Genomic DNA, 9,877 nt, shown 5'->3' with positions numbered 1-9,877 from the left:
CCGATGCCTGCAGTTTGTTCCTGAAACACACATTGCCACCACTGCCCTCCGGTCCCAGTGGCCTGTGACAGGCACCAGGGAGGAACACCGCCTCAGCCCAGTCCTGTTGCTTACCCCCAGCCCAGCCCTTCCTGTTAGCCTAGGCGCAGGCCAGACCCAAACTGGCTTCCCTTTGGGGCTGTGCTTTGGCAAAACTGTGGAGCTGGCTTCAGGCAAGGGTGACCCCTGCTGGTCAAAGAACAGTACTGCCCTCCAGAAAACAGCCAGCGTTCAGCAAGGAGGGAAAGGAAGGGTAAGCTGCATTCTCGCTCTTTGCCTGGTTTCTGATGCCAACATTAGCTCCTACTAAGATAAATGGTGTGCCCGGGGCTCCCTTTCTTCTCTACCCAAGGGTGAAAATTAGCACCTGATAGTTAAAGGTGACACCTGGAAGACCCTGAGAAACAGTCAGCACCACATAAAGCGAACTCAGAGCATCTCTGCCTTAGATTAGCTGCTCTTAGGAAGGTGCCATGAGTCCTGTGGACAAGGTTTCTCACCCAAGTTCCCTCCCAAGCCAGTTCAGGGACAAGGTCCTCTCCCCTCACACAGCCCAGCCAGCCCTGCCTAGGAGCTAGAGAAGCTTGGTCTACTCACCAGAGCTAAGAGAACTTGTCCAAGGGGACCATTGTCAAAGCAGAGAGACAGGGCCCTTCCGTGGCTAGCAGGCCCTCACAGTGACCACTCACACTGAACTCTTCATGCTGACCCCCGGACCTTCTCTTTCTGGCTTCCTCTGTCTTTGGGGATATGGTCAGTGATTTTCCAGGAGAGGGGAAGAGCTGGGTCCCTCTCTTCTAGTCTGCCAAGCATATGTAGATCCCTGAGCAAGAGCAGCTCTTCCCCCATTGTAGGCCTGGACTATGATGTCTAAATATCTTGGGCCTGCCTCAGCCTGGATCCAGCAGGCAGGGAGCAATTTGGGAAAGGGGGCAGGTTCCATGCCCCAACCCTGGGAGCACTTCTCTCAAGAAACCTCCCAAAGTTCTCTGGGCCTCAGTTTCCTCATCTGTAAAATGAGGTGATTGGGCCATATGATCCCTGAGTCCCTTCCAGCTCTGACACTGTTGTATGGTCCTAAGAAACCCAAGTGGGAGGTGGAGGCAATAAGACCTGAGTGTCCTGCTGCTCACCTCACCTCCATACCTCTCCCTCACCATTCTCACCAACCTGCCCTTGAGACCAGGTAGAAAGAAGGAGCTAGGACTACTAAGTAGAGCCACATTTTGAAAGGCAGGGTCCACCCTCCCCAAAGGCCCACAACAGGCCTGGGTTAGGATTCTCCAGGGAAGAGACTAGGGGCCCAGGTCTCTTCAACTCCTGTCATTCCTTTCCAACCACTTCTCCTAGGTATAGAACTTGACAGAAGGAGAGACAGGAGGTCCCCTCGTGTTTTACCTGCTCAGTGGATCCTGGAGCTCCTTGCCCGGCCCCCAACTATGTCTTTTGAAGGGGTCGTAGTTGTGACTGTGGGCACGGAAAGCCCTCGACCTTCGGAGGGGTACAGCGTGGAAGCCATCTCCCTCCTTCTTTTCTCCCTCCTCCTCTTCTTCTTCATTCTCCTCCAGCTGCTCTCTGGACTCGACCACAGACAGGCAGCGGCGAGTGTGGCCTTGGGGCACCAGGTCTCCACCTGTGAGGAACACCTCTGGGACGTCTTTGTTCATGGGAGGTACACACAGGCCAGTCTGAATCAAGAAGACAGAGAATGGTGAGTTCTAGAATTCTGGAATTTGGAACTAGAAAGGTGTCACAGTCAGCCAGGCCTAGAGCATCCAGTCACTTCTCCCTTTACCAAGGCACAGAATTGGAGGATGGCTGGCTCAAGATCACACAAGGAATTAGTTGCAGAGTCAAGAAGAGAACTTGGGTTTTCTGACTCCCAGTCTAGTGTTCTTTCCAGTACATAATGACATCCTCACTCACTCATTATTATTCCATTTAATGAGCACCTATATTGCAGAGGACCAAGCCAAGAAAAGAGAAACAGATATTGTTCTTACCCTCAAGGAATTCGTTCTAGTGAGTGTGTGTGTGCATGTGTGTACGTAGACAAAAGCACAAATCACAAACAACTGGCCAGAGTTTGCCAAATGCCACAAGAGAAGTTTCAAAAAAATTATTTGTGCTGTCAAAGGAATGAGTGCATATAGCCAGTTGGAGGACTCAAAAAAGGGAAACAGAAGGAAGTAAACAGCCTTTGAGATGGGCCTGGAAGGGTGGAGTGGTTAGGATTTGGCTACGTTGGAAAGGGAGGAGTCTAGGCAAATAAAACAACAGGGAGAAAAGGTGCATGAGTGAGAAAGTATTATGATTTCTTCTTTCTAAGACTCTGGTCATTTGGGGAGTAAGAGAGCCATTCTGACCTTTTCCCAAGAAGCAAAGAGAAGGGCTCCAAAACCAGCCACATTGAAATTCCTTCTCTTTCTCCCAAGTGGGCATTGTTCTCACTGCCCAGTACTCCCGGCTGCCATCAGGGCTTGCCTCAGTGTGTCTCAGATTAAAGAACCCTCAGGAGCTCTTAAAGTTGAAAACGATAAGCTCCACTCCAGGAACAAGTACCAAATACCGAGTACTAAGGTGATGGAGGGGCGGGAAGGCAACTCACATCTACTGCATCTACCTCTGTACACCCCCTCTGGGCCCTATCTCTGTAGAACTTCTGCTAGAATGAGTTTCCCAGGCTCCTCTTCTCCCAGGGGTGAAGCAACTGAGATGTTCGGAGGACCCTGGAGGCCAGGAAGCAGTGAGCCAGAACTCCCCCTCCTCCCAGGCTTCCTGTGAGGGTGTCAAGCCTTCCCCAAGTTATTTTACTCCCCGCCCCCAACACCCCCCCACAAAAGTCCAGGTTGTTGGACAGTCGTTCCTTCCAGCTACTTTTCCCTCTTTCACTGCAACCTGCCCCCACTCCACCCAGGACCACTGAGATGACACCTGTGCCTGTGTCAGCTGCACACCTGCCTACCACGGGGAAGGAGGAGACAAGTACTCAGGCCTCTGCAGATGGCATTCTGCTGCCCTGCCGGGGTGGGTCTGAAGATAGAAAAAGAGAGGTCTAGGAAACCAGCCCATGCCCTGTGCCTCTCCATGCTCAGCACAGCTGGAAGCCACATAGAGGGGACCTCTCAGCCTGCCGCTGGGAGACATCCTCTCTCTGTGTCCACAAACTTGGGCCTCGTGCCATCTGATGCGCTATCTGTAAACAGGATGGGACGAGACTTCCCTGGCGGTCCAGTGGTAAAGAATCCACCTTCCAATGCAGGGGACGCAGGTTCGATCCCTGGTCAGGGAAATAAGATCCCACATGCCACGGGGCAACTAAGCCCACACACCACAACTACTGAGCTCGCGCACCTCAACGAGAGAGCCTGCATGCTGCAAACTACAGAGCCTACGTGCACTGGAGCCTGCACGCCACAACTAGAGAAGAGAAAACCCTCACGCCACAACTAGAGAGAAGCCCGCGCACCACAAGGAAGAGCCTGCGCACCACAACAAAAGATCCTGCATGCCTCAACGAAGATCCTGCGTGCTGCAGCTAAGACCTGACGCAGCCAAAAATAAATTAAATTAATAAGTAAATAATAAATCTTAAAAAAAAAAAAAGACTCCGCGCTCCCAATGCAGGGGGCCCCGGGTTCTATCCCTGGTCAGGAAACTAGATCCCACGTGCTGCAACTAAGAATACACATGCCACAGTGAAGATCCCGTGTGCCACAACTAAGACCTGGTGCAGTCAAATAAATAAATATTTTCTTTAAAAAAATTTAAAAAATAAATAAATAAACAGGATGGGCAGATCTGCAGGGAGCAGGACAGAGCCTGAGGGCCACAACACGGTCCCTGCAAACCAGTGGTCTCCAAAGCTGAGATTTGGGGGCAGGGGGAGAGGGGTAGTGACAAAAAGTATCGTGAGAAGCTGGGATGGAGGAAAGAGTAGGAACTAGGTATGTTCCCTAGAAAAAGAGGAGCAGGGGCTGGGAACAGGACAGAAATGGAGGGGCACTGAGGGGGCACTACAAGGAACTTGGATCTGGCATTCAGCGACCTCACAAAAGAGAAAAAACTGTTTGACCTACACACCCTGTACCCAGCTTCTATCTACTCTTCCTGCCCTGATTCTGCCCGCAGGGCTGGATTTGACTAGATGAATGAAAAGCAGTGAATGGAAGCCCTTTCCTTTCCCTCCATCCCTGGAGATGCTGCCTGTTGGAGGTGGTACCCTGCTGCCTTGGCCTGGTGGACAGACATTTCGAATCCTGAGATCTTTATGTCTTGAAATTTCACCCTTCTTCCTCCAGCTGAGACCACCTGGAGTCTGACCTCTTCTCAAAGAACTACCCTCTGACTAGCCTCTCTGTGATGTCATTCATGGTCTCTGCCCTCTGTGAGAGTGGAATCCACTGGGCTCCTTCTCCCTTAAATCTTCCTTCCATTCCTCAGAAAGTTTTCCTGTTTTCTAAATTCCACCCCTTCATGCTGTTATGTCAATAATTTTCATTCTATCCTTCAAAGAGGTGAGGTTTAGCAAGGTTTCCTCAACCACCTCCCAGAGATAGTCCCTCCTCCGCTTTCTGAAATTCAAGCTGGAGCCCCTGTGGTTGTGTTCCTTTCCTTGCCCCTCCTTCCATCAGTTCTCTCCCAGCCCCCTCCCATCTTTCACTAGGCTCCTGAGCTCAGGAAATGGTGCAAGGGAGCAACCAGGGCTGGGTCTCACACAATGGCTTTATTTAGCCCCAGAATGAGATCACATCGTGTCACATCACTGCTTCCGCTGAGCACAGATAGGAGATTCGGAAATAGGTCTGAGATCAGATGCTTGAGATGGGGGCAGGGGAGGAAAGCAAGAAGGGGCTCTAAGTCACTTTACTTTTCTTCCTGCCACTGGATCAGATGGTTTTCCCATTGACACAGACCATCAGCGTCTCATGATTCCTCCTCTGAGTGTGTGACCTCCACCAATTGCCCTAGTCATCAGTGATTCATTAGACACTCTACCGTGTGCTGAGATGGGAGCATATAATATATTAATAGAGATCTCTCTCTCTCTCTCTCTCTCTCTGTCTCTCTCTCGTTTTTGGGTTGCACCGCATGGCATGTGGGATCTTAGTTCCCCAACCAGGGATTGAACCTGTGCCCACTGCAGTGGAAGCTCGGAGTCTTAACTGCTGGACCGCCAGGGAAGTACTGAGAGAAATCTCTCTTATTCAAAACTCTGAGACCGGGCTTCCCTGGTGGCGCAGTGGTTGAGTCCGCCTGCCGATGCAGGGGACACGGGTTCGTGCCCCAGTCTGGGAAGATCCCACATGCCGCGGAGCAGCTGGGCCCGTGAGCCATGGCTGCTGAGCCTACGCATCCGGAGCCTGTGCTCTGCAATGGGAGAGGCCACGGCAGTGAGAGGCCCGCGTACCACAAAAAAAAAAAAAAAAAAAAAAACTCTGAGACCATAATTTCTTCAGGGTGCTTTGAAGTTCATCAGATTTGCTAGCTCTGCCACCTTCATAAGCCACATGACCTTGAGAACTTGCTTATTTAATGTTTTTGAGCTTTAGGATCATCTGTAAAATGGGAATGGTAATATTACCTTGTAAGGATATTGAAAGACTTGATAATGTATGTAATACAACTAACACTGTGCTTGGCACATATTGGGTAATTAGTAAATGCTACTATTATTTTTGTTGTTATTATTACTATTTAGAAGCAGAGAGAAGGCAGAGCATAGAGAAATGGAGAGCTGGAGAGAGGAAGGCCCAAGACAGAAGCAGAAATAGGCATTATATGATGGTTAAAAAAGAGAGAGAGAGGGCTTCCCTGGTGGCGCAGTGGTTGAGAGTCCGCCTGCCAATGCAGGGGACACAGTTCCGTGTCCCGGTCTGGGAAGATCCCACATGCCGCGGAGCGGCTGGGCCCGTGAGCCATGGCCGCTGAACCTGCGCATCTGGAGCCTGTGCTCCACAACGGGAGAGGCCACAACAGTGAGAGGCCCACGTACCGCAAAAAAAAAAAAAAAAAAAAAGAAAGAAAGAGAGAGAGAATAAATAACCCACAGGCTGACACTAAAACAACTGTGATGGGGACTCATTAATATAAACAACTTCTGATAGAAACGAGCACATAACAACCAGAGCAAGGAGGAGCCTGATGAACCCTGATGAACCTGCACTCTTCAAAGAGAAGGGATGGACAATGGCCTCTGGTAGTTGAGAACAGAGGTTGGCAACTATAGCCTGTGGGCCAAATCTGTCCTATTTTCTTTTTTAAATGGTTGGAAAAAAATCAAAAGAAGAATACTACTTTGTGACACACAAAAATTATATGAAATTCAATTTTCAGTGCACATAAATAAAGGGTTTTTTCTGGGGAACATAGCCATGCTCATTCATTTACATATGGTCTATGGCTGTTTTTGCATTATGACAGCAAAGTTGGTAGTTGCGACAGAGACCATATGGCCCATAAAGCCTAAAATATTTATTATCTGGGTCTCAACAGAAAAAGTTTGCCGACTCTTGATTTAGAGAAGCTGGGTCTCAGAATCTCAGGAAGGAGGAAAAAGAGATCAAAGAGAGACATTAAGGCTCACTGCCCACCAACCAGGTGTCTGCAACCAGCTTGGGGGAGGAGGGACATTGAAGACCCCAGCACACCCATTTCCTAAATAGCACCTGAGCCTACAGGGGGAAGAGGCTTAACCCATGAGTGCCTACAGCATCCTGTGGGATCCTCACAACCATTTCTTGAAATAGATATTATCCCTATTTTACATAGGAAGAAACAGGCAGCACAGAGAGGGAAAGTAACTTGCTCAAGGTCACAGGGCTGTAGGAGGTGGAGCTGAGTTTTCAAAGCAGATGCATCCCACTGTAGAGCCTGAGTTCTCTGAAACCAGAAGGCAAGCTCCCAATGAGAGCAAGTGGCTAGCTTTGAAAGAAATCTGGCAATATTGTTATTCACTTCCTCATTCCTGCCCCCTCCACCCCAGCCAAAGAAAGGAAGCAGTTTCCAGAATAAATTAGATGGGGATTCCAAAAAATTAAATTTGCCCTTTCTACTCCCTCTGCATCTTAGAAATCTGAATGAGGTGATGGGGGGCAGGCAGGGCCCTGCTTCTGTTTGCTGGCAGCAAACACTGGGGGTAGGAAGTGCTGATAGCAATCACACAACTAGGCACAGGGGACGGTGGGCAAGGCTAGTGGGCCCCTTCGCAGCCTGGGGGGCTCCCTGGGTCTGGCTCTGGGGTCCTAAATTTCCCAAAGGGGGCAGTAATGGGGAAGATCCGAAAGAACCAGATAATAAAGAATGGGGAGGAAGGGAGAGGCCAGATGGCATGGTCTGCTGGCTTCTCTCCAGGTCTCCTAGCCCTGGGGGAACAGGGTGATAGAAAACCCTTTGATGGTTCAAAATTTAACCTACCTGCTTCCTCTCCCATAGAAAGTAAACCATTAATCCAACAGTGTCCTGCAAAGAAGACTAAAGCAGGGCTTCAGATGAAGAAGGCCCTGGTAACCACAGTTCCTTCCCACCCCTCCCTGCTCATGAACACACCATTCCACAGCAAGTCATATAGCACCCAAGTCTCTAATTCCTCCTCACCTCACCCTGACCTGGCTACATCATCGCTCTATTTCTCAGTGTGAGACATGTGAGATTTTGCTGTGCATTCAACACTGTATCCTGGAACTCACCCTCCTTCCCTGGCTTTCCTGTCAACTGCCAGAGAGTGGTATCACAATTCCAAAAATCAAAGAAAAGGTAAAGGGTATATAGAAAGGATTCCTTCATTCAGCAAATATTTCTTTAGCACCTACCAGGTGTCAGGCACCAAGACGAGGACCCAGAAGGGTCTATGCACAAACACAGTGGTGAGGCAAGTGTACCACTCCTCTGTGGGACAGGGGCTAGTTCAGGCAAAAGCCATCTGCCCACATCAGCTTTTGGGTTGACTCCTGCTTCCACCTGCTTCCAGGGCCCACAGGGCAGAGCTGTCGATTTTATTGTTAGTACTTAATTCTGGAAGTTCAAAGCTAGAGAGCCAGGCATCCTCAGTTCCCTAATCTAACCACGTCTCATTTTTATTTTTTAAATTTTTACTTATTTATTTTTTTTGGCCACTCCACACAGCATGTGGGATCTTAGTTCCCCGACCAGGGATTGAACCCATGGCCCCGGCAGTGGAAGTGCAGACTCTAAACCACTAGACCACCAGGAAAGTGCCATCATACCTCCTTAAAAGTCAGCCATCAAGGGCTTCCCTGGTGGCGCAGTGGTTAAGAGTCCGCCTGCCGATGCAGGGGACACGGGTTTGTGCCCCGGTCCAAGAAGATCCCACATGCTGCGGAGCGGCTGGGCCCATGAGCCATGGCCGCTGAGCCTGCGTGTCCGGAGCCTGTGCTCCGCAACGGGAGAGACCACAGCAGTGAGAGGCCCGCGAACTGCAAAAAAAAAAAAAAGTCAGCCATCAAGCATCTCGAACACCCACCCTAAATCACCCCCACCTCTTTGATATATTAGGCTCACAAATCAGTCAGGATTTTTGCTGCTTTGGGCTTCCAAGTGTGATCATCTTTTCTCTTTTTTTTTAAAATTTGTTTGCAAACTGAACCTAGGGATCCTATCCTCTTTCCTTCTGCTGGGCCTGTGTGCTTATTCTACCAGAGGCTTGTTGGGACCCAGACTAGCCCATGATGTGTCGGGGCTAGAGAGTAAAAGGGGGAAGACCAATCAGTCCACTTCTACCTCCTGTCAGTTTCTTGGCATGCGTTCTGGGTGCCACGCCAGCAGGGTGGGGCAAGAGAGGGGCTGAGGTTCAGAGGGACACACCTGAGAAGACTTTGGCCACTGAGTTCCAAGGAGTTAACCCATCAGATCCCAGGGAACAGCTAAAGGTAGCAGGTGAAGTAAGGAGCCCCTAATCTGAATGGATGGGGTAATCTGGAATCTGGAAGCCCTTGGCTCTCAGGTATGAGTCTGTGGCCCTTTAAATCTCACAATTAACTACCAGGGATAAAGGGAATAATGTCAGGGCCTAGAGGAAGGGGACCCAGGGTGAATTAGGATTTAAAGTTTTAAAATTCTAGCCATCCTGTTTGTCCATACCTCCTGTCTCAATGGTGCCAGATAAACTTGAGTCTGAATCCCAGTCCTATAATCTACCTCTTAATTGATGAGCGTTAGTTATTTAACTCCTCTAAATCTCAACTTTAATATAGGGGTTATGATATGCTAACCCCATAGGACTGTGAGGATTAAGAATGTATATAAAGGGGGTCTCCTTGGTGGCTCAGTAGTTAAGAATCTGCCTGCCAGTGCAGGGGACACAGGCTCGAGCCCTGCTCCGGGAAGATCCCACATGCCACGGAGCAACTAAGCCCGTGCAGCACAACTAATGAGCCTGCGCTCTAGAGCCCGCGTGCCACAACTACTGAGCCCGCGCACCTAGAGCCCGTGCTCCGCAACAAGAGAAGCCACCACAATGAGAAGCCTGTGCACCGCAACGAAGAGTAGCCCCCGCTCGACGCCACTAAAGAAAGCCCGCGCGCAGCAACAAAGACCCAACGCAGCCAAAAAAAAAAAAATAATAAGGAATGTATATAAGGGAATTCCCTGGCGGTTCAGTAGTTAGGACTCCGTGCTTTCACTGCAGAGGGCCCGGGCTCAATCCCTGGTCAGGGAACTAGTGGTGTGGCCAAGAAAAGAAAAAAAAATGTATATAAAATCTTTGGCATCACTTGTCCCACAAGTAGTGTTAATTAACTGTTGGCCATTATGGTGATTTCCTATTTGCACACTTGTGCGCACACACACAGAGACACACGCACTCTCAATGCATCCTAGT

This window comes from Mesoplodon bidens (assembly GCF_964165515.1).
Source record: "Mesoplodon bidens genome assembly, chromosome: 2".
Taxonomy (NCBI): Eukaryota; Metazoa; Chordata; class Mammalia; order Artiodactyla; family Ziphiidae; genus Mesoplodon; species Mesoplodon bidens.
The sequence above is the reverse complement of the archived record's forward strand: the minus strand, read 5'-3'. Positions refer to the sequence as shown.